This window comes from Elephas maximus, chromosome 5 (genome assembly GCF_024166365.1).
Source record: "Elephas maximus indicus isolate mEleMax1 chromosome 5, mEleMax1 primary haplotype, whole genome shotgun sequence".
Taxonomy (NCBI): Eukaryota; Metazoa; Chordata; class Mammalia; order Proboscidea; family Elephantidae; genus Elephas; species Elephas maximus.
This window is the reverse complement of record NC_064823.1, coordinates 84,459,136-84,481,750: the sequence shown is the minus strand read 5'-3', so window position 1 is coordinate 84,481,750 and position 22,615 is coordinate 84,459,136. Positions and strand designations below refer to the sequence as shown.

Here is a 22,615-nt window from a genome sequence, read left to right as displayed (position 1 = left end):
AAAAAACCTCAAGCTACAAAGTTAATCATAACTGGCCCTGTCTTTGTTTTTCCACTGAAGTCTTTATTTCTAATTCATTGATTTTGCTGTCTGCTGGCAGTCAAGCTGCAACAGGCACCCAAAGTTTGATTCACGTTAACATTAACACAAAAGTCTCCCCTTTATCCTAGGATATTTTATGACTATTTTGCAGCTGGTTTAAACAAATACGAAATTAAAATCCCTCAAATTACAAAGATTAAAAGTTATCATTTACATTATTAGATTATCATCTGCATTATTGAAAGAACCATCATGAGTGACCCAACAGATATTGTTTAGATAACTAATGTAGATGGGTCTCAATATGAAATCAGTAACTTCTGGTTAGTGAGGGTTAAGTCTTACTCATCACTATTTACACCACAGCACTTTACATATCAAAGGTCCTACGTCAATGTTGGTTAAATTTAACATTAAATATCATATTTTATTTCCTAAATATAAAATGTTTGAAAACTTAATATATTCAATTTTCAAAAAGAAATCTATACAAAGTCCACAATTAGCACAAATACTTATTTGTCTGCTGGCTATATACAACTCAGAATGAATTCTAGGTAGCATGCTTTGAACCACCCACTCCGACTAGTCATTCTAAACTGAGCAGCTCTGAAACAGTTGGTAGATGCTGTGGTGCTAACGCTTCCCTGCTACAACAAAAAGCGTTCTTGTGGTAGAAAGTAGAAAATTACCATGCAATACCACTCAAGTACTGGATTCCCACATTCATATACTGAATACTGCCTACACTATGGAAATTAAGATATATGTGATGCTTATAACAATATAGACAATGGTGTTAAAATGTAATAAATGCACCCCTGACAAACTTCACACCCTGTAGAACAGCACATTAAAAAGAACACAGCTTAGGGGAAAAGTAGGACTGGGGGCATTCATTCCATTCAAAACTTACCCGACTCTGTAACCAGACCACTAAGAAAAATAACTAACAATTGTACTCAAAATATTAGCACACTTAAAAGACATATTAAATTCCCACAAATAAAGAAATACTACAGTAAATAAAAGTCTTTAGTTTTGAAAGAAACGAGAGCCCATTAGTAAGCACTTTCAAGAGAGAACTTGGCCAAACTGAGCCACGAGGAAGAAACTCAGGTGAACAGGTATCATGTAATATTATTGTTTACTATTTTTTGTCTTGCAGGGTTCAGCTATGTTAGTTTATTTTGTATTCACCTCCTGTTATTTAGTTATACGAAACCTAAAAATATTGGCAAAAACTGTGGTTCATACATTGGTTCATACAATGTAACTTCCTCTAACTTTAAAGCATATATACTGTGTTTTTACGCAGTAACACACACCTTCTGCATTTGTTTGCCACTTTCGCCCTCCCCCAACCCCGTGAAGTATTTTCATAAGGGAGCTATGCTATTTTTTTTTAACAGCAACATGTGGAAGAGGATTGGCATGGCAGCACTTGTGAGGATGTATCATAGGGATGGGGGAGGGCAAACTGAAAAACAAATGCAGAAGCTGTGTGTTATTTTGGAAAACCTGATGGCATACTGGTTAAGTATTACAGCTGCTAGAAAAGGTCAGCAGTTCGAATCCACCAGGTGCTCCTTGGAAACCCTATGGGGCAGTTCTACTCTGTCTATAGAGTAGCTATGAGTTGAAATCCGCTCGAGGGCAATGGGTTTGGTTTGGGTTTTTGATGTGTTATTTGCGTAAAAATACAGTATATATATTTATTCATTCTAAACAGAAAAAATTTTGAAATTACAGCAGCAAAACAGTAGTCAAGTAGGAAAGTCCCAAGCAAATTTAAACCTATGGTCATTCCATCCACTTAGATAGTGCAAATGATAATGACTTGGCTGCTAACTGAAAAGCTGGAGGTCCAAGTCCACCCAGAGGTACCTCAGCAGGAAGACCTGGCGATCTACTTCTGAAAAATCAGGCACTGAACAACCTATGTACACAGCTCTATTCTGACACACATGGGGTCAACATGCATCAGAACTGACTCAACAGCAGCTGATTTGATTTGACCCATTACCTAGAGTAATGATGATGAAGTAGTATCATTTAATCAGTAAAAAAAAAAAAAAAGTAACTCTATACATTGAGACCCTTAAATTATCCAGATAAATCATTTAGTTTCATTATAAACGACATATATACCAAACAGATTAACTGAATACCCACCACTTCTGTGTTTCATTTGATAAAGAGATTATTTAAGGCTAGTTCTATTTGACACTGAAAAGCTTGAGAACTCCTTTTGGTTAGGCTGTCTATATGCTATGCTGGCAAAAGGGCTTTAAAATATCCATATGCAAAATTTCATCCCAAACTTCTATCATTATAAAAGAAACCAGATGACTCAAATATTGACAGTCACATGATTCAACATTACTATCTCAAGAAGTAATTCTTAATATAAATAAGCAGTCTAGTAAGGGAGAAAAAAAAACCAACAATATTTTACTGCTAATATATTACAGCTTCACCTAAAGTTATAAATGAGATTAAGTCAAAATTATAAATATTCCCTCCACTGCACATCTGCCCTCTATCACAAACCCCAAAAAACCAAAGCCATTCTTCCCCTCAACAACGATACACAATTATATTTTCTCAGTGAGTCACTAACAAATTAGATGAGTCATAAACAAAATTTCAGAAATTATGAAGTTGAATATCCTGGGTGAGGAAGATGACCTGAAAATTGTAGCATATAAAGAGATACACAAGAATTTGAACAGTTCAGCATCAAAAATCTTAAAAAATTCCTACTCCCTGACAGCAAATTCATGATAAAGAGGCTGAGTATGCAGTAAAAAATTAAAAAAAAAACAGTAATAATACTCCATTCTCTTATTAACACATCTCATTCTAGTCACGCCTCTAAAAAAAAAAGCCATTAAACCCACTGCGGTAAAGTTGATTCTGATTCATAGTGACCCTATACAACACAGTAGAATTACCCCATAGAGTTTCCAAGGAGCACATGGTGGATTCAAACTGCTGATCTTTTGGTTAGCAGCCACAGCTCTTAACCACTATGCCTCAACATTATGGTAACAAGACATCAGCAATCCTGCCACAGCTATAGAAGTCATCTCTAAAATTGCCTGGGGCCCTCCTTCATGGCTAGTCAGACATACCACACTCTAGACTGCTAAAAAATGTAGTCTGACAGTATGTTTGGGGGGTTGGGGTGGGGGGCCGCAGGCCTAGATAAGGAAAAGACAAAGCAAACAGAAAAAAAAAGGCAGGGTTAAGCTACTAGATAACTCTTCCTTCATCAACCTCCCAGGCAAGAAACTCTCTTAAGTACCTAGTCTCAATTTTCCATCACTCTTTATATAAAGTGTACCCCCCATTAATTCTACTTCATCCTAATGTCCTTCAGAACATCAGTGTTCACATTTACATCCCAGTGACATTACATTTATTGTTCTCTCTGCCTGAAATTCACTAAGATTTTCAAACAGCTGGCTTCTTCTCAAGATTTAGGTCTCTACTTAAATCTGTAACTCCTCAGAGTGGTATTCTCTGATCTATGAACAATAGCTCCTCCCCTCTTTTACCCTCTATCCCATTACCCTGGCTATATTTTTTAGTAGTACTAATTTTTTTTTTTTTTTAATGACTATATTAAGGAGCCCTGATGGCGCAATGGTTAAGCACTCGGCTGCTAACTGAAAGGTTGACAGTTCAAACTGACCCAGCAATTCTGCAGGAGAAAGACGTGGCCATCTGCTCCCATAAAGATTACGGCCAAGAAAACCGCTATGAGTTGGAATTGACTCGATGGCACCTAACAACCATCATATTAAATTGTATTATTTATTTTCTTGTCTGCTTGTATACTGCCAAACTTTACAAATGAAATACAAGCTCCATGGAAGTAAAAACTTTATGTCTTTTTTTTACCGCTGTAATCCAAGCCAACAGCACTGCATGGCACCTGAGAGATAGTCAATATTTGTTGTTGAATATTACATTGCTAAAGATATTTAACTTTGACAAGTTCTTTATTTGGAGACCATAAAATACATCTCTACATCTCTCATAAAAAGTTTTTTGGCAGGAGCATGTCCATGAAGTACATCTTTTTCACCTAGTGAGGCACTACTAAAATGAAAATTTGTATTCATTTTTAACATTTTTGAAGGTAGAAAAATACTAAGCATTAAGTGTCCTTGTGCTAACAAAGATTTGTCTCTATCATTTAAAACAACATGAATTCCATACGAATTCTGCTTTATAAAAATAAAACAGAAGATTATTTCTCTCTGCACTGATTATGGAACAAAATGGGCTTGACTTACAAGACAAAATAAAAACATACAAGGAAAATTTCTATCCAGATTACCTGAACACTGAAGAAGTCTACTACGAAAGGCTATGGAATCTTGCCTCCGAAAGTCTTTAGAAAATATGAGCCTTTTGAAAGGTCTGCTTCCATTCATCAGGAAGTGACTTTACTCTCCTAGGAGTTTTAGAACACACTGGTTTAAATCCTCTTTATCCCTACTATCTTAGAGCAGTGGTGCTCAACTTAAACTGTACACTGCAGTTATCAGTAAAAAATACTGATGTCTAAGTCTCACCTGAGATTCTGATTTAATCATTCTGGGGTATGACTTGGGCATAGGGATTTTTAAAGGCTTCCTTAGTAGTTCCATAATGAAAGTATTTTATTATACGAAGACAAAAATAACTATCTTGATTAGAAGAAACATTTGCATCATGCTTTTTTCCCCTCACAGATCATTTTTCTGCCAGCAGATTAGACACCACCAAAGTAAAGACCAAAAACATGAAGACAGAGCAATAGAAAGTATCCGAACTGAAGCACAGAGAAAAAAAGAACAACATCAAGTGATCTAACATACTGTAACTGCAATCCCAGGAACAGAGGAGGGAGAAGGTGGAAAAAATATTTTAAGAAATAACCTTTGAAAATGTTCTAAATTAGACAGAAAATAAAAACTCACAAATCCAATAAGTACAATAAACTCCAAACAGGATAACACAAAGAAATTGCACCAAGGCATGTCAAAATGAAACCAACGAAAATGATTAATAAGAGGGGAAAATTTTAAAAATGGCCAGAGAAAAACTTATTATGTTGAGAGAAACAAATATACGAATAATTGTTGGCTTCTCACCAGAAAAAAATTAAAACCTAAAGGCAAAGGAAAGATAGCTTTTAAGTGCTGAAAGAAAAATTAACTGCCAACCAAGAATTCTATACGCAGTGCAAATAGAAATAGGCTTCAAAAACTATGGGAAATAGAAATTTTATAAGAGGCAAAAGATGAATTTGTTGCAAGCAAACCTACACTACAAAAAAATTAAGAGAAATTCCTCAAGTGTATAGAAGATGGTATCTGATAAAGCTGGATCCATACAAAGTCATGAAGCGCGTCAGAAGGTATATATGTGGGGTGGCGGTAGGGGGTCTTCCTTTTCCTTGTTAAAAAAAAAAATCTTCAAATAATAACAATCTATCCTGGAGGTTCACAATATATGTAAGAAGAAAATGTGTAACAATAATTCCAGAGAGACATAAGAAATGAAAATATACAGGTGTAAGGTTCATATATTATACACAAAGTGATAATTATATAAAGGCAGACTATAAGTCAAAAGATACATACTGCAAACCTCAGAACCACTAATAGAAATAATAATAAAAAGAAGTGATGAGCCAATAAAATAAACAAACCCACTGCCATCAAGTCAATTCCGACTTATAGTGACCCTCGGCGGCACTGGGTGGCTTATAGGACAGAGAAGAACTGCCCCATAGAGGTTCCGAGGAGCGCCTGGTGGCTTCGAACTGCCAACCTTCTGGTTAACAGCCACTGCATTTAACCACTGTGCCACCAGGGTTTCCAATAAGCCAACAGAGATGATAAAATGGAACACCAAAAATAATCAAATGGAAGGCATAAAAAAAAAAAAAAAACCAATACCAACCGGGACAAGACAAATAGAAAAACAGTAGACTTAAACATAATAATTATATTAAATGAGAATGGACTGAAGACAGTGATTAACAGGCAGAGATTAACGGTCTAAATAAAAAGGCAAGTGCTAACTTCATGCTGTCTGCAAGAAACACACTTTAAATATAAAGACAGAGATAAATTTAAAAAATGGAGAAAATGTACCATGCAAGTGTTAGTCACAGGAAAGTTGGTGGGGCAATTTTTAACATCAAAGTAGACTTTAGATTAAAAAAAATTAATAAAAAGGAGCATTCATAACAAAAAGATCAATTTCGCAAAACATAATAATCCTAAATATGAATTTACCTATGAACAGAACTCCAAAATATATCAAGCAAAAATGGACAGATCAGAAATGAAAGCTGAGTCTCTCCACAATTACAGCAATATAGATTTCAACACTCATCCTCAGTAACTGACAGACCAGAAGATCAGTAAGGACATACTAAAACAACACTATCAATCAACTTTAATCCAATTGACATTTATAGAACATTCAACCCAACAATTGCAAAGAACATATTCTTTAAGTCCACATGGAACATTCACCAAAGTGGACCACATCTTGGGCCATAAAACAAGTTTCAGGATATTTAAAAGAACTGAAATAAAATAGTATATTCTCAGACCAGACATAATTAAATTGGAATCTAGAATACCCCAACATATTTAGAAATGAAACAACTCACTTTTAAATAACTCACACTGCCTATCCCAACAAGTCTTCCTCATTTGAATGATTACTGTTAGGTGCCGTTGGGTAGGTTCCAACTCAGTGTGACCCTATGTACAACAGAAGGAAACACTGCCTGGTCCTGAGCCATCCCCACAATCATTGTTAAGCTTGAGCCCATTGCTATAGCCACTGTGTCAACCCATCTTGTTGAGGGCCTTCCCCTTTTTTGCTGACCCTCTACTTCACCAAGCATGATGTCCTTCTCTAGGGATCGGTCCCTCCTGATAATATGTCCAGAGTATGTAAGACAAAGTCTCGCCATCCTCGCTAAGGACCATTCTGGCTGCACTTCTTCCACAACAAATTTGTTCATTCTTTTGGCAGTCTATGGTATATTCAACATTCTTCGCCAGTACAGTAACTCGAAGGCGCCAATCCTTCTTCTTCAGTCTTCCTTATTCATTGCTCAGCTTTTGCACGCGTATGAGCCAACTGAAAACATTATGGCTTCGATCAGGAGCACCTTAGTCCTTTAAGTGACTTCTTTGCTTCTTAACACTTTAAAGAGGTCTTTTGCAGCAGATTTGCCAAATGCAATGTGTCGTTTGATTTCTTGACTGCTGCTTCATGGGTGCTGATTATGGATCCAAGTAAAAAGAAATTTCTGACAACTTCAATCTTTTCTCAGTTTATCATGATGTTGTTTACTGGGTCCAGCTGTGAGAATCTTTTTACATATGAACAGCAGATGAACCGAAAAAAAAAAGATGATTTGAGCAACTATTTTCTGAATTCTCCCAAGGATGGTATATAACTAGTACCACCGTAGATGCACAAAGAGCCCTGGTAGTGCAGTGGGTAATACAATCAACAGCTAACCGAAAGGTCAGTGGTTGGAAACCACCAATGGTTCCACAGGAGAAAGATGTAATAGTCTGCTTCTGTAAAGATTTACATTCTTGGAAACCCTATGGGGTTGCTATGAGTCAGAACTGACTCAACAGCAGTGGGTATCATAGATGCACAGAAGAAAATAGATGGTTTAGACATTAGGGATTAAATCTCCCATGAAACTTAAGAAAGACAGAATGAGTCAAAGAAGAAATCACAAAAGAAATTAGAAAACATTTAGAACTGAATGATAATAAAAATAAAATATATCAAAATTTGTGGCATATATCTAAAGAAGAGTATAGAGGAAAATATAGAGCTCTAAATATTGATAATAGAAAAGAAAAAGGTTAAAAATCAATCATCTATGCTCCACAAATCCCAATCCTAGATATATGCTCCAAAGTGAAGACAGGAACACAGAGAGAAAACCATATACCAATGTTCATTGCAGCACTTTTCACAATAGCCAAAATGTCCACCAACAAATGTGGTATATACACACAATGGAAAACTACTCAGCCATGAAGAAAAATGAAGTCCTGATCCATGCCACACTATGGATCAACCTTGAAAACATTATCCTGAGAGAAATACATCAGTTGTAAAAGGACAAATACTGTATGATCCCTTATAAGAAATAAGCAAATATAAGAAATCAGAATTATTAGTGGTTACCAGGGATAGGAGGGAGAGGGAAAGGAAACTTTTGTTTAGGGGGTGTCATGGATTGAATTGTGTCCCCCCAAAATACACATCAAATTGGTTACACTATGATTCCCAGTACTGCATGGTTGTTCTCCACTTTGTGATTATAATTTTATGTTAAAAAGGATTAGGGTAGGATTGTAACACCCTTACTAAGGCCACATCCCTGATCCAGTTTACAGGGTGTTTCCTTGGAGTATGGTTGGCACCACCTTTCATCTTACAAGAGATGAAAGCAAAGATAAGCAAGCGAAGATGGGGGACCTCATACCACCAAGAAAAACGCACCAGTAGCGGAGCATGTCATTTGGACCCGGGGTTCCTCTGCGTAGAAGCTCCTAGTCCAGGGGAAGACTGATGACAAGGATCTTCCTCCAGAGCTGACAGAGAGGGAAAGCCTTCCCCTGGAGTTGACGCCCTGAATTTGGACTTCTAGCCTACTAGACTGTGAGAGAATAAATTTCTTTATTAAAGCCATCCACCTGTGGCATTTCTATTCCAGTAGCACTATATGACTAAGACAAACCAAACCAAACCCGTTGCCATGAGTTGATTCCAACTCATAGTGACCCTACAGGACAGAGTAGAACTGCCTCACTGAGTTTCTAAGGAGCGCCTCGTTGATTAGAACTGCCGACCTTTTTGTTAGCAGCCGTAGCTCTTAACCACTATGCCCCCAGGGTTTCCTCGGATGACATCAGGGGGCATTAAGTTCACATTAATGGTGGTGAAGTGACTCGGAAAAGGATATTGAGAATGGGTGCACAACTTGAATAATCAATGTCACTGAATTACACAGTGAGAATGTGCTGAGATGGTATATGTTTTATGTATTTTTACTGCAATTAAAAAAAATCAGTTATCAAAGCTTCCACATTAAGAAGCTAGAAAGAGGAATAAGTTAAATCTAAACAGAAGGGAGGACATAATAGTAAGAGTGCAAATTATACAGAAACTAAACAAAATACAGAAAGATAAAAATGAAAATCAACTGAAAGTTTATCAAAAATAAAATAGATAAAAACAGTATTACACTGAGAAAATACAAATTATCAATATCAGGAATGAAAAAGGGAACGTCATTACAGATCCTACCACCATTTAAAGAGTATGAGGCTATTATAAACAATTATTTTTCAATTAATTCAACAACTGTGATTGAAATAGACAAATTGTTTGCAAGACACAAATTAAACGGTCTAAATAGCCCTGTATCTATTAAAGAAATTGAATTCTTAAGTAAAAACCTTCCCATAAACAAAACGCTAAGTACACATGGTTTAGTTCAATCACACATTCAATTTTACTCAAACTTTCAGAAAAGAGAAGAGGAAGATACACTCCCAAATACTTTATGAGGCTAGCATTTCCCTGATGCATAAACCAATTTCCTTCTAAAAATACTACAAGGAAAAAAAAAAGAGAAAAATGCCTTGTGAAGAGCATTAATCTTTACAATACATTAGTAAATCAAATCCAGCCATATACAAAGTGAGTCATACATCAAGACCAAGTGGAGTTAATCCCAAGAATACAAGGTTGGTTTATAATCCAAAATCAATTAATATAATTCACACAATAAGGGAAAAAAAAATCTTAGGATTATCTTAAAAGATACAGATAAAAGCACCTGACAAAATTCAATACCCTTTCATGACAAAAACTTTCAGCAAACTAGGAATAAAATGAAATGTGCTCAGGCAGAAAAAGAAAACTACGTATAACATCATACTTTATAGGGAAAGACAGAACACTTTCCCCCTAAGATCACAAATAAAACAAGGATATCCAGTTACCAATTCTATTGACGTTCTGCTGGCGGTCCTAGACAGGGCAATAGGCAACAAATAAAAGGCATAAAAACCAGAGGGGAATAAAAAACTCACTATTTCAGATATGATCATGAACAGAGAAAATCTTATAATCTACACAGAAAAAAAATTTTACTAGAATAAGTAAATGTGTCAAGCCTGCAGGATATAAGGTCAATATATTAATGTCACTTGTATTCCTATATATAAGCAACAAACAATTGCAAAATGAAATAAAAAGAATTACCATTTACAATAACATCAAGCTACATAAAACATACAGGGTAAAATTTAATATTTGCAAGACGTGAACACGAAAAGCTATACAACACTGCTGAGAGAAATTAAATATAAACACCACGCAGACCAACATCATGTCGGCAATACAAAACACATTTCTAGTCTGATATGGATGAGAAACCACCAGTTTACAGCCTCTGCTCTAGATTTTCAAAATTTTAATCTCAAAACAAACCAGACCATAAGAAATCTGGGCACATATACTACATTACATTTTTAACTGAACTGCATTTTAATAGTAAACTCTGGGCTTACGTGCTATAGAAACAATATGAATCCTGTTGTTCATAGTGAACTTGCAGAACTTAGCTACTATAACTCGCAGTGTCTTCATTATGAGGATCTAAGGAGATATTTTTCTCAGACCTGATTTCCAGGAAACATATCACTTCCCCAGATCTATCATGTCTATGGTGCTTATGGACAATGCAAACCTTAAAATTCATCAACTTTCCCATTTTACTTTGTTATTTAATTTTTTTGGTAATTTGTTATTGTTGAGAATACATACAGCAGTACATACATCAATTGAACATTTTCTACATGTATAATTTAGTGATACTGATTATACTCTTCAAGTTGTACATTCTCACCCTCCTTTTCCAAGCTGATCATCCTCCATTAACATAAACTCACTGCCCCCTAGGTTTCCTATCAAAACTTTCAAGTTTCTGTTGTCTGTTTGATCCTGTATAGATAGATCTTAAAAGAGTGAGGCATTATTTACCAGTTAAGCTAAACGACTGTTTGGTTTTAAGAAGATTCCAGGGGATATTTTTGGTTTAAGGTTTAAAGATTATCTCAGGGCAATACACCCACTCCTCACTTCCCAACACTGCTAGGTTCCAAAGACCAAGTAGTTAGGTAAAAATTGGTATTATGCGAAAATGATTCTTTTTTTCTGATCGTTTGCCCTTTTTTTTTTTTTAAGAAAATATGAACATGAAAATAGTAACAGCTAAGATTTACTGATGTGCTCATCATGGCAACAAATCCAGTTATGGATTATTCCTCTGTGGAGAAGGACGTTTGAAGGACACAAAGCTGGATAAAGTCTGGCTGTAGGACTGGAGGGCCTATGGCTTAACCACTTTACCTTCCTCCTGTGCTAGATCAGAACTTCCCTGGTGAAGTTGCCTCCACGGTTCCATTTAGGCCCCTACAAGTCCTGTATTCATGATTCTGGCGACTTCTGTGCCCTCCAGGCCTGGTGAGTCACTGAGGCCCTGGACTTCCTGCAAGGGCACTGGGAAACTGGCTAAGCGCCTGGCTCCACCTAGGCAGAGGCTTCAGGCACAGTTAGGCTCACTTTGGAATGTCATTAAACTCACATGCATTTTATTCCAAATACTCCCTCTGATGCCTCAGGCTGAATAGGAGCTGGGAACCTAGAAAAGGCCATGCCCATGGAGGATGCTGGCCTCCAGAGTTGGACAAGGTGCCCCGCCTGCAGGTAGGACTCAGTAGAGGTTTCGGGGCAGCACAGCCCAGCTTCACCGAGGCCGCCCAGAGGCACTCCTTGAGGGAACGAAGTCCACAGCCCTTGCTGCCATGACCACCACACCTCATTAATGCATAAAAGTTGGATAATAGATTTTTTACTATTGTTGTAAATGCAAAATGTTGGATTTCATAAGTGAGGAGTATATGTAGTTTCAGGGATTCATCTGGCCTCCATGGCTCCAGGAAATCTGGAGAGTATATGGGAATTTGAAATTCTTTTTCACATTTTTCCCCTTTTAATCAGGGTTCTTCTACAGGGTCTTTCATCAAAACATTCAATAATGGTAGCTAGGCACCAACCAGTTCTTCTGGTCTCCTGTAAAAGGAGGCAGTTGTTCATGGAGGCAATTAGCCATACACTCCATTTCCTCCTCCTATTCCTAACTCTTCTTCTGGTCCTCCAGACGAATAGAGACCAACTGTTGTACCCTGGATGATCGCTTGCAAGCTTTTAAGATCCCAAGCACTATGCAATATGCTAAGAGGTAGTAAAAAAGCACTGAACACGTTATTAGGCAATTAACTGGGAAGTCCCATGAAATCATGACCCTAAACTTCCAAACCAAGGAAGCAAATCCCATGAGGTGTTTGGCTGTACATAAGCAACACTGGCTGCTATTTAATTTGCTCTAATTACATACACATTTCTGCATACTACTTTTACCTCTGATCTTAATTTACTATTTTTTTGCGTGTGTGTTTTCAGTTTTTAGAGTATGTACTCTTATGTAAGAGCTGGAGATGGAAAACCAAAAGGGAAGAACACGCTTGGTGTTTCTCAAGCTGAAAGAATTGAAGAAAAAAATCAAGCCTCGAGTTGCAATAGTGAAGGATTCCATGGGGAAAATATTAAACAACACAGGAAGCATCAAAAGAAGATGGAAGGAATACACAGAGTCATTATACCAAAAAGAATTAGTTGATGTTCAACCATTTCAAGAGGTGGCATATGATCAGGAATCGATGGTACTAAAGGAAGAAGTCCAAGCTGCCCTGAAGGCACTGGAGAAAAACAAGGCTTCAGGAATTGATGGAACATCAATTGAGATGTTTCAACAAACAGATGCAGCGCTGGAGGTGCTCACTCATCTATGCCAAGAAATATGGAAGACAGCTTCCTGGCCAACTAGCTGAAGAGATCCATATTTATGCCTATTCCCAAAAAAGGTGATCCAACTGAATGTGGAAATTATAAAACAGTATCATTAATATCACATGCAAGCAAAATTCTGCTGAAGATCATTCAAAAACTGCTGTAGCACTGTATCGAGAGGGAACTGCCAGAAATTCAGGCTGGATTCAGAAGAGGATGTGGAACCAGGGATATCATTGCTGATGTCCGATGGATCCTGGCTGAAAACAGAGAATACCAGAAGGATGTTTACCCTTGTTTTATTGACTATGCAAAGACATTCGACTGTGTGGATCATAACAAACTACGGATAACATTGCGAAGAATGGGAATTCCAGAACACATAATTGTGCTCACGAGGAACCTTTACATAGATCAAGAGGCAGTTGTTTGGACAGAACAAGGGGATACTGAATGGTTTAAAGTCAGGAAAGGTGTGTGTCAGGGTTGTATTCTTTCACCATACCTATTCAATCTGTATGCTGAGCAAATAACACGAGAAGCTGGGCTATATGAAGAACGGGACATCAGGATTGGAGGAAGGCTCATTAACAACCTGCGTTATACAGATGACACAACCTTGCTTGCTGAAAGTGAAGAGGACTTGAAGCACTTACTAATGAAGATCAAAGACCACAGTCTTCAGTATGGATTACACCTCAACATAAAGAAAACAAAAATCCTCACAACTGGACCAATGAGCAGCATCACGATAAATGGAGAAAAGATTGAAGTTGTCAAGGATTTCATTTTACTTGGATCCACAATCAACAGCCATGGAAGCAGTAGTCAAGAAATCAAAAGACGCACTGCATTGGGCAAATCTGCTGCAAAGGACCTCTTCAAAGTGTTGAAGAGCAAAGATGTCACCCTGAAGACTAAGGTGCGCCTGACCCAAGCCATGGTATTTTCAATCACATCATATGCATGTGAAAGCTGGAAAATGAATAAGGAAGACTGAAGAAGAGCTGACGCCTTTGAATTGTGGTGCTGGCGAAGAATACTGAATATACCATGGACTGCCAAAAGAATCAACAAATCTGTCTTGGAAGAAGTGTGGCCAGAATGCTCCTTAAAGGCAAGGATGGCGAGACTGCATCTTACATAATTTGGACGTGTTGTCAGGAGAGATCAGTCCCCGGAGAAGGACATCAGGCTTGGCAGAGTACAGGGTCAGCGGAAAACAGGAAGACCCTCACTTAGGTGGATTGACACAGTAGCTTCAACAATGAGCTCAAGCATAACAACGCTTTTAAGGATGGCGCAGGACCAGGCGGTGTTTCGTTCTGTTGTGCATAGGGTCACTACGAGTTGGAAGCGACTCAAAGACACCTAACAACAACAACAACAACACTCCTATGTTACCGCTCTCAGCTGCTGTTGCATCAATTCCAATCCATGGCGACCCCATGTGTGCAGAGCAAAACCGCTCCATAGGGTTTTCAAGGCTGTGACCATTTCAGAAGCAGATCGCCAAGCCTGTGCCTCTGGATGAGTCTCAACCATAAATCTTTCAGCACATGGTCTAATACAACAGATTCAATAGAAAAGCAGATACAAGGATCTAGTTATCTCTTATTAAGAAGGTTAACATATTTGCAAAAACATAAAACAGTGCTACTCTTTTCTCTCTTGAGAAAAGAGTAGTTTTGCCACTTTAGAAAAGTTATGATTTATAAAAATATGTTAACATAGTGAGCTTAGCATTAAGTATTTTTAAATAAATAGATACAAGTTTTAAAATTTTTAAATTTTAATTTCTAGCCTGGTAAATACTGATAGATATAACTCACCTGGAAAAAAAATCTCTTTTGAGCTCTCAATAATTTTTAAGAGCTTAAAAGGGCTTTTAGGCATAAATATCTGAGAATTGCTGCACTGATCTCCTCCGAGGTTCAAATTTTCTTTACATGTTAAGTGGGGGATAACAGTTTATTATCAAAGGGAATGAGGATTATCATCACTTTAAAAAATAGTTAACAGGTTAGTATTTACTATGTACTAAGCACAAAGAGGAAACCCTGGTGGCGTAGTGGTTAAGTGCTACAGCTGCAAACGAAAGGGTCGGCAGTTCAAATCCGCCAGGCACTCCTTAGAAACTCTATGGGGCAGTTCTACTCTGTCCTTTAGGGTTGCTATAAGTCAGAATCGACTCAACGGCACTGGATTTGGATTTTTTTGGATAAGCACAAGGAGGAAACCCTGATGGTGTAGTGGCTAAGAGCTATGGCTACCAACCAAAAGGTCAGCAGTTCGAATCCACCAGGCACTCCTTGGAAACTCTATGGGGCAGTTCTACTCTGTCCTATAGGGTCACTATGAGTCAGAATTGACTCGATGGCAATCGCAATAGGTTTAAGCACAAGGATTTTGTTTTACTTGGATCCACAATCAATGCCCATGGAAGCATTAATCAAGAAATCAAACAATGTACTGCACTGGAAAAATGTGCTGCAAAAGACCTCTTTAAAGTGTTAAAAAACAAAGATGTCACTTTGAAGACTAAGGTGTGCCTGATCCAAGCCGTGGTATTTTCAATCACCCCATGTGAATGTGAAAGTTGTACGATAAATAAGGTAGACTGAAAAAGAATTGATGCCTTTGAATCATGTTGTTGTCAAAGAATACTGAATATACCACGGACTGCCAGAAGAAATGAACAAACCTGTCTTGGAAGAAGTACAGTCAGAATGCTCCTTGGATGTGAGGATGGTGAGACTTCGTTTCACGTACTTTGGACATGTTTTCAGAAGAGACCAATCCCTGAAGAAGAACATCATGCTTGGTAGAGTGTCAGCAAAAAACGAGAAAGATGCCCTACGAGACGGACTGACATATTGGCTGCACCAATAGACTCAAACATAACAACGATTATGAGGATAGCACAGTATGTGGCAGTGTTTCCTTCTGTTGTACACTGGGTCGCTATGAGTCGGAACCGACTTGACGGCCTCTAACAGCAACACATAACATATGTATACTAAACCAAATCAATGGTAAAGCAAACCTTCGACACTCATCAACTTTGTAGTGATCAAGTCACTTCATATCAGAATGAGTTCTTCAGTCAAGTGTCGGGACAAAGGCCCCTAATAATTCAAAGCCACAAAAGTGCCAATGTTGTTGCATGCGTACGCAGAGAATGTACGTCAACCTTTCCTAACTCACACTTCATCGCGTGCATTAGCTATTAGTCTATGATGAACTGACATGGGACTAGTGGCAAAAGTACTGAACAACACTCTCCTCAATTCTCATGTAAGATTAATTAATTAATTCACATACTTCTAGTTAAACAAAAAAACCAAAGCAGCTAACATAGAGTTGATTCTAAATTATGGTGATCCCATGTATTTCTGAGAAGAACTGTATTCCAAAGGGTTTTCAATGGCTGTAATTTTTTGTATGTTTGCAGCTGTTTCTTCTCATTTTGAGTTGTGCCACATCAACATATGAAGGTTCCGAAAGCTTTAACTCCATCCACGTCACTGAAGTCAACTCTGCTTTGAGGAGACAGCTCTCCCCCAGTCGCTTTTTGAGCGCCTTCCAACCTGAGGGGCTCATCTTCCGGCACTGTATCAGACAATGCTCCACTGCTACTCATGATGTTTTCACTGGCTAATTCTTTTCAGAAGTAGACCACCAGGTCCTTCTTCCTAGTCTGTCTTAGTCTGGAAGCTCAGCTGAAACCTGTCCACCATGGGTGACTATGCTGGTATTTGAATACTGGTGGCATAGCTTCCAGGAACACAGCAATACGCAGGCCCCCACAGTAGGACAAATTGACAGACACATGGAGGTTAATCAACACAGAGATTCAAGTAACGTAAATAAGGGAGTCCTGTTTGTGCTTCTGTGTATGTGTATATATACACATATATGAATATGTGTGTTGTATGTATGTAGCGTAGTAGTTAAGTGCTATGGCTGCTAACCAAAAGGTCGGCAGTTCACATCTGCCAGGCGCTCCTTGGAAGCTCTACGGGCAGTTCTACTCTGACCTACAGGGTCGCTATGAGTTGGAATCAACTTAACGGCAACCAGTTACAGGTTTATGTATGTACTTTAAATAAGAACAGAAAAATCTTTAAGAATAAAAAGGTGAAATGGGTCTCAGGGGGTTTTGACATAGCCACGTTCAGATAAGCATTAAATACACAATCTGAAGGTGTCCAGATAAACGAAATTATCCGCTTAGTGAAAAATCCAGAACGCATGAAGTATATTATCCATGAAGGACACTGCTGAAAACGTGTTTCAGGTTATTTGGATGATATAAATGAAGTAAAATACTAGTACTCAAATATGCATCTGTACACATCTTGAAATTAGGAATGCTTAAAATGCCAATAAGAGTGCCTGAGTGGCAACAAAAAGACAAAACACTCAATTTAAAAATGGGCAAAGGACATGAACAGACACTTCACCAAAGAGGAAATTCTAGCAGCCAACAACCACATGAAAAGATGCACGAGATCATTAGCCACTGCCATTAAAAAGAGATGCAAATCAAAACTACAATGAGATACAATCTCATCCCTGCTAAAATGGCACTGATAAAAAAACAGAAAACAACAAATGCTGGCGAGGATGTGGCAAGACTGGAACCCTAGTCCACTGCTGGTGATGTTGTAAAATGGTACGACCACTATGGAAAACAGTATGGCACTTCCTCCATAAACCAGAAATACTAAACTACCTTATGATCTAGCAATCCCACTCCTAGGTATATATCCTAGAGATCTAATAGAAGAGACACAGACATATGCACAACTATGTTCACTGCAACACTATTCACAATAGCAAAAAGATGGAAACAACCTAAGTACCCATCAATGGATGAAAGGGTAAACAAAAGGTGGTACATACGTGCAATGAAGTATTACACAGCCATAAAGAATAATGATGAGTTCTCGAAGCATTATAATGTGGATGAACCTGGAGGATATTATGCTGAGTGAAATAAGTCAATCACAAAAGGAAAAGTATTGTAAGATCTCATTTTTATAAAAATGCAACGGAATACATACAGAAACCAATGTTCATCAGTGGTTATGGGAGACAGGAAGGGGAAGGAGGGGGATCACTCTCTAGATTAAAAAAAAAAATTAGATAGATACTTGTTATTTCTGGTGATGGGAATGTGGGTGAAGTGTGCACAGCTTGACCAAGGTAAATGATGTCACTAAGAAGTGCCCAAGAATAAGGGACATTTTTGGTAAATGCTATAATAAGCACAATTTTGCAACAAAAACAATAACCACCTAAAAATATATTGTAATAAGCAATCACAATTTAAAATGTAAGCCATAACATTATTAATCTGCACAATATTCAGTAATGGTACTGATTTTAAGTTTCCTTTTTACTAAGATTTAATAAAAGCGCCTTTAAAAAATTATGATTCGCAATTGGTCTCAACCCACCTGGATCAAAGGAGAATGAAGAACACCAAGGTCACACAATAACTATGAGCCCAAGAAACAGAAAGGGCCACATGAACCAGAGATTTACATCATCCTGAGACCAGAAGAACTAGATGGTGCCTGGCCACAACCGACTGCCCTGACAGGGAGCACAACAGAGAACCCATGAGGTAGCAGGAGATCAATGGGATGCAGACCCCATATTCTCATAAAAAGACCAGACTTAATGGTCTGACTGAGACTAGAGGAATCCCGGCAGTCATGGTCCCCAAACCTTCTGTTGGCACAGGACAGGAACCATTCCCGAAGACAACTCATCAGACATGGAAGGGACTGGACAACGGGTTGGAGAGAGATGCTGATGAAGAGTGAGCTACTTATATCAGGTGGACACTTGAGACTGTGTTGGCATCTCCTGTCTGGAGGGGAGATAGGAGGGTAGAGAGGGTTAGAAATGGGCAAAATTGTCACGACAGGAGAGACTGGAAGGAGGGAGTGGGCTGACTCATTAGGAGGAGAGTAAGTGGGAGTATGGAGTAAGGTGTATATAAGCTTATATGTGACAGGCTGACTTGATTTGTAAATGTTCACTTAAAGCTCAATAAAAATTATTTCAAAAAAAACAGAAGATGTTCAAAGTCAACTAAAAAAAAAATTATGATTCAAAGGACCAAGTTACAGTCAAAATTTTATTTTCATTTTTTCTGGGCCCCCAACTTCAACAAAACAAAACAAACAAACAAAAAAACTAAATCCATTGCCACAGAGATGATTCCAACTCACGGCAATCATACAGGACACAGGAGAACGAACTACCCCATAAGGTTTCCAAGGAGTGACTGGTGGATTTGAGCTGCTGACCTTTTGGTTAGCAGTGCTTAATCACTACGCCACCAGGGCTCAATTAGATGCCCCCAATTTCAATAGCTAAGTATCTCCCCTCCCATGGGGTTGGACATATTCCAACAGGAAATAACCCTTACCCCTTGCCCCACCCCCACATACATCTTTCTAAAAGGATAAGGGAGACATATCAACCATATCTTGGCCTGTCAATGTTATAAGATCCCAGTATAAGAACTCCTAGGTACCTCCGTTCCCATTATTCATCTGTCAAACTAGAACTGTTTTTGTCTCCTACTCTGCTGTTCCCTTGCTCAATTATTATCATACTCTTCACAATGTCTATTTGCCTCCTAACCACTTCTTCCCCATCTGGAATCTCGTCTGCCCAAATGGATTCTGCCTTAATGACCAGGTTACCACATTTCAGCTTTGCTTAGACACTGTTCCCAAATCACAGATCTTCTGACCCTAGCACAGTAAGGTTTTCCCTACAAACATGCATCTGCTCTTTTAGCTCTTTTGGATTGCAAAAAAAAAAAAGCCTTATGTTTTTAAGTGTAAAGCTTCCTATGCCAGGAACTTACAGCACAGCTTATAAATTAATCTGACTAGATCAGAAAGATATTAAAACACGGGCACTGTTTCTAATAGCAATTCTAGACAGGTTCACTGAAGGTCTCTAACCTAAGCCTTCACAAAGCTTCCTAGTTATGTAGATTAGATGTTACAGTGATTCAGCTCTATTTCACTTTGTGAAATGCTTGTAAGTAATCAAAATATATTTTTCAAAATACGTGATTCTAAATAAAATCTAAATTGCCATTACTAGGAAAGTCTTATGTAGCAAATAAAATAGACCATTTTGGCTCATAGTATGACATGAAAAGTCACCTTTCCAAAGACAGAATAAAATTGTGTGTGTGGGGGGGGTCAATATTTATTTAATGTAAATAACAAGAAATCTACATAAAATTCCAGATGCTCAATAGATAAAATTACAAAAGAAAAATTATGGTGGCAGACTTCAAACAGTTCAATATTACCAGTTACCACCTGCCATCAAGTTGATTCTAACCCATGGCAACCCCACATGTGTGAGCAGAATTGCACTCCCTAGAGCTTTCAATGGCTGATTCTTCTGGAAGCAGATCACCAGGCCTTTCTTCCCAGACATCTCTAGGTGGACTGAAACCTCCAGTCTTTAAGTTAGCCGCTGGCACGTTAACCATTTGCACCACCCAGGGACTCCAGCTCAATATTAGATACCATGATAAAATTGTCACTGTGGTATGTAGATGAGCTTCATTATTTATTATTAGACATACATATAAAAATCCTTGGTGGTACAACCAAGAGGTTGGCAGTTTGAACCTACCCAGTGGCTTCATGGGAGAAAAGCCTGGCGATCTGCTTCTGTAACTATTACAGCCAAGAAAACCCTATGTCACATGGGGTCTCTATGAGACAGAACTGATTCAACAGTACCTAACAACAACATGCAAGGATTCAGCCCTTAAAGAAAAACAAGTATGACGGCTCATGGGATAATACATATCTACTTACTTACAGTATGAGGTACTTCAGAAAATGGTACCCTTAGCTTCAGCAAGTTAGCAATTTTATTCTCTTTGCCTCTTATTTTTGGCCTTAGGTCAGTTATGTGTACTTAAAGCTTTGAAAAAGAAGCCTATTTTATTCCTACTTGGAAAATTTTCATATCTAGTCTCCCAATTATTGACAAACACTCACCTAAACTAAATAATATTTTAAATAAAGAGAGGGAAGCTATTCACTTAGTATAGGTTAATACAATAGGTATATGTATAAGGAACCAAATTAAGAAAGGTTGTAAATTAGGACAATTAAAACTGCAAACCTGATTTTAATAATAAGTAACAATAACTTAGGCAATGTAAAATCTTAACACAACATTAAATAGTTTTAATACAATAAGTAAAAACCAATTAGATAGCATTTTAAAAAACTATACTTAAAAGCATAAAAATTAACTGTGCTCAAAATGGGTTTTCCCCCATAAGATTTCTAAAATCTGTTAGAAATTTAAATTCTATATGGGCAAGGAAAGTTGCCAAATAGATTTGTTTGAAATCTATGAAGTACACTACTTTAAAATCCAAAGCAATTTTTTTAGAAGCAAATTAAAATGTACCACTAGAACTTCATAATTTACTTAGATTTGTTTAAACCACTACAAAAGGCATGTAATCACTTCTAATTATTGAAGTCCCCTGATGAAAGTGTATACCACTATTTTTAAGTAGACAATTTCACCATACCATTCCTAAGGAACCTCACTAATAGTATCAAAGCTAAAAAAAGAGAAAATGAATGGAAATCAGCCACATGATTCAACTCAGACAATAAGCTTTTAGGAGAGGAGAAAAGAGTATGTTAGCAGGTGTCTGCAAGGAGCTAGATAATACAATGGAATCAGTTTTCATTCTGCAGAACACCATGAGACTTGCTGCAATGTCAGCTCCAAGCACACGCTGAGGGACTCCAGAAAATGCTCATTGATCATGCAGCACTTTATAATGCGCACAGGCTTTTTCTCTTGCTAACCCCGCCTAGCTTCCCTTTGCAGCTTCTTCCCTCAAGCTTTCTCCCCCACCATGAAATCTCTTCCTGAAGACAGTAAAACATTTAATAAATTATCTTAACAGTCTAAATAATAGGAATACCACTCACCACCCTGAAGTCTATCTAAACTAGCTAGGGCTTTTTTTTTTTTTTTTTACTTTAAGGAGAAAAAAAAAAAAGACAAAATCCCACAATCTCCCAAGTAAGAAAACGGGATTTAAATACCTATAAATACAAATGCTTGACAATATACTACACCTATGGCCAAAATTAATTACAGTTTCACTTTAGCATGTATTTCTTTGAACTGATTTATACTTAAAGAGGTTCTTATAAAATTGTTAGCACCAAAAAAAGGAAATATAATTTAAAATTCTCAAGGCTCAAAAAAAAGGGGGAATTTATTGTTAGCTCTTTATTTTTTCTTAAATTTGAGGGTTTTAAAATTTTTAATTTAAATATTTTATAATGATCAAAGTCACATAAAATAAATCCAGGAACAAAGTATACCAGTTAAACTATAAGATTGATATACATGCTTAATTTTATCCTAGAGATGAAATAATCAGCTGTTTTTAATAGTTACTCCAAGCAAAGCTTTAGGTTTAGATATGCAAATGATTTCTAAGGCATATAATACTAAACCTACTCAAAGCTGCTTTGCAGACCCCACCTTCTAATGA

General features: G+C 37.6%; 1 protein-coding gene across 6 annotated transcripts in view; it reads right to left on the bottom strand.

Moving 5' to 3' along the window:
• Positions 1 to 22,615, bottom strand: part of ANKRD17 (ankyrin repeat domain 17) — a 191,660-nt gene that overhangs the window by 126,235 nt on the left and 42,810 nt on the right. The gene's annotated exons all lie outside the window — the stretch shown is intronic.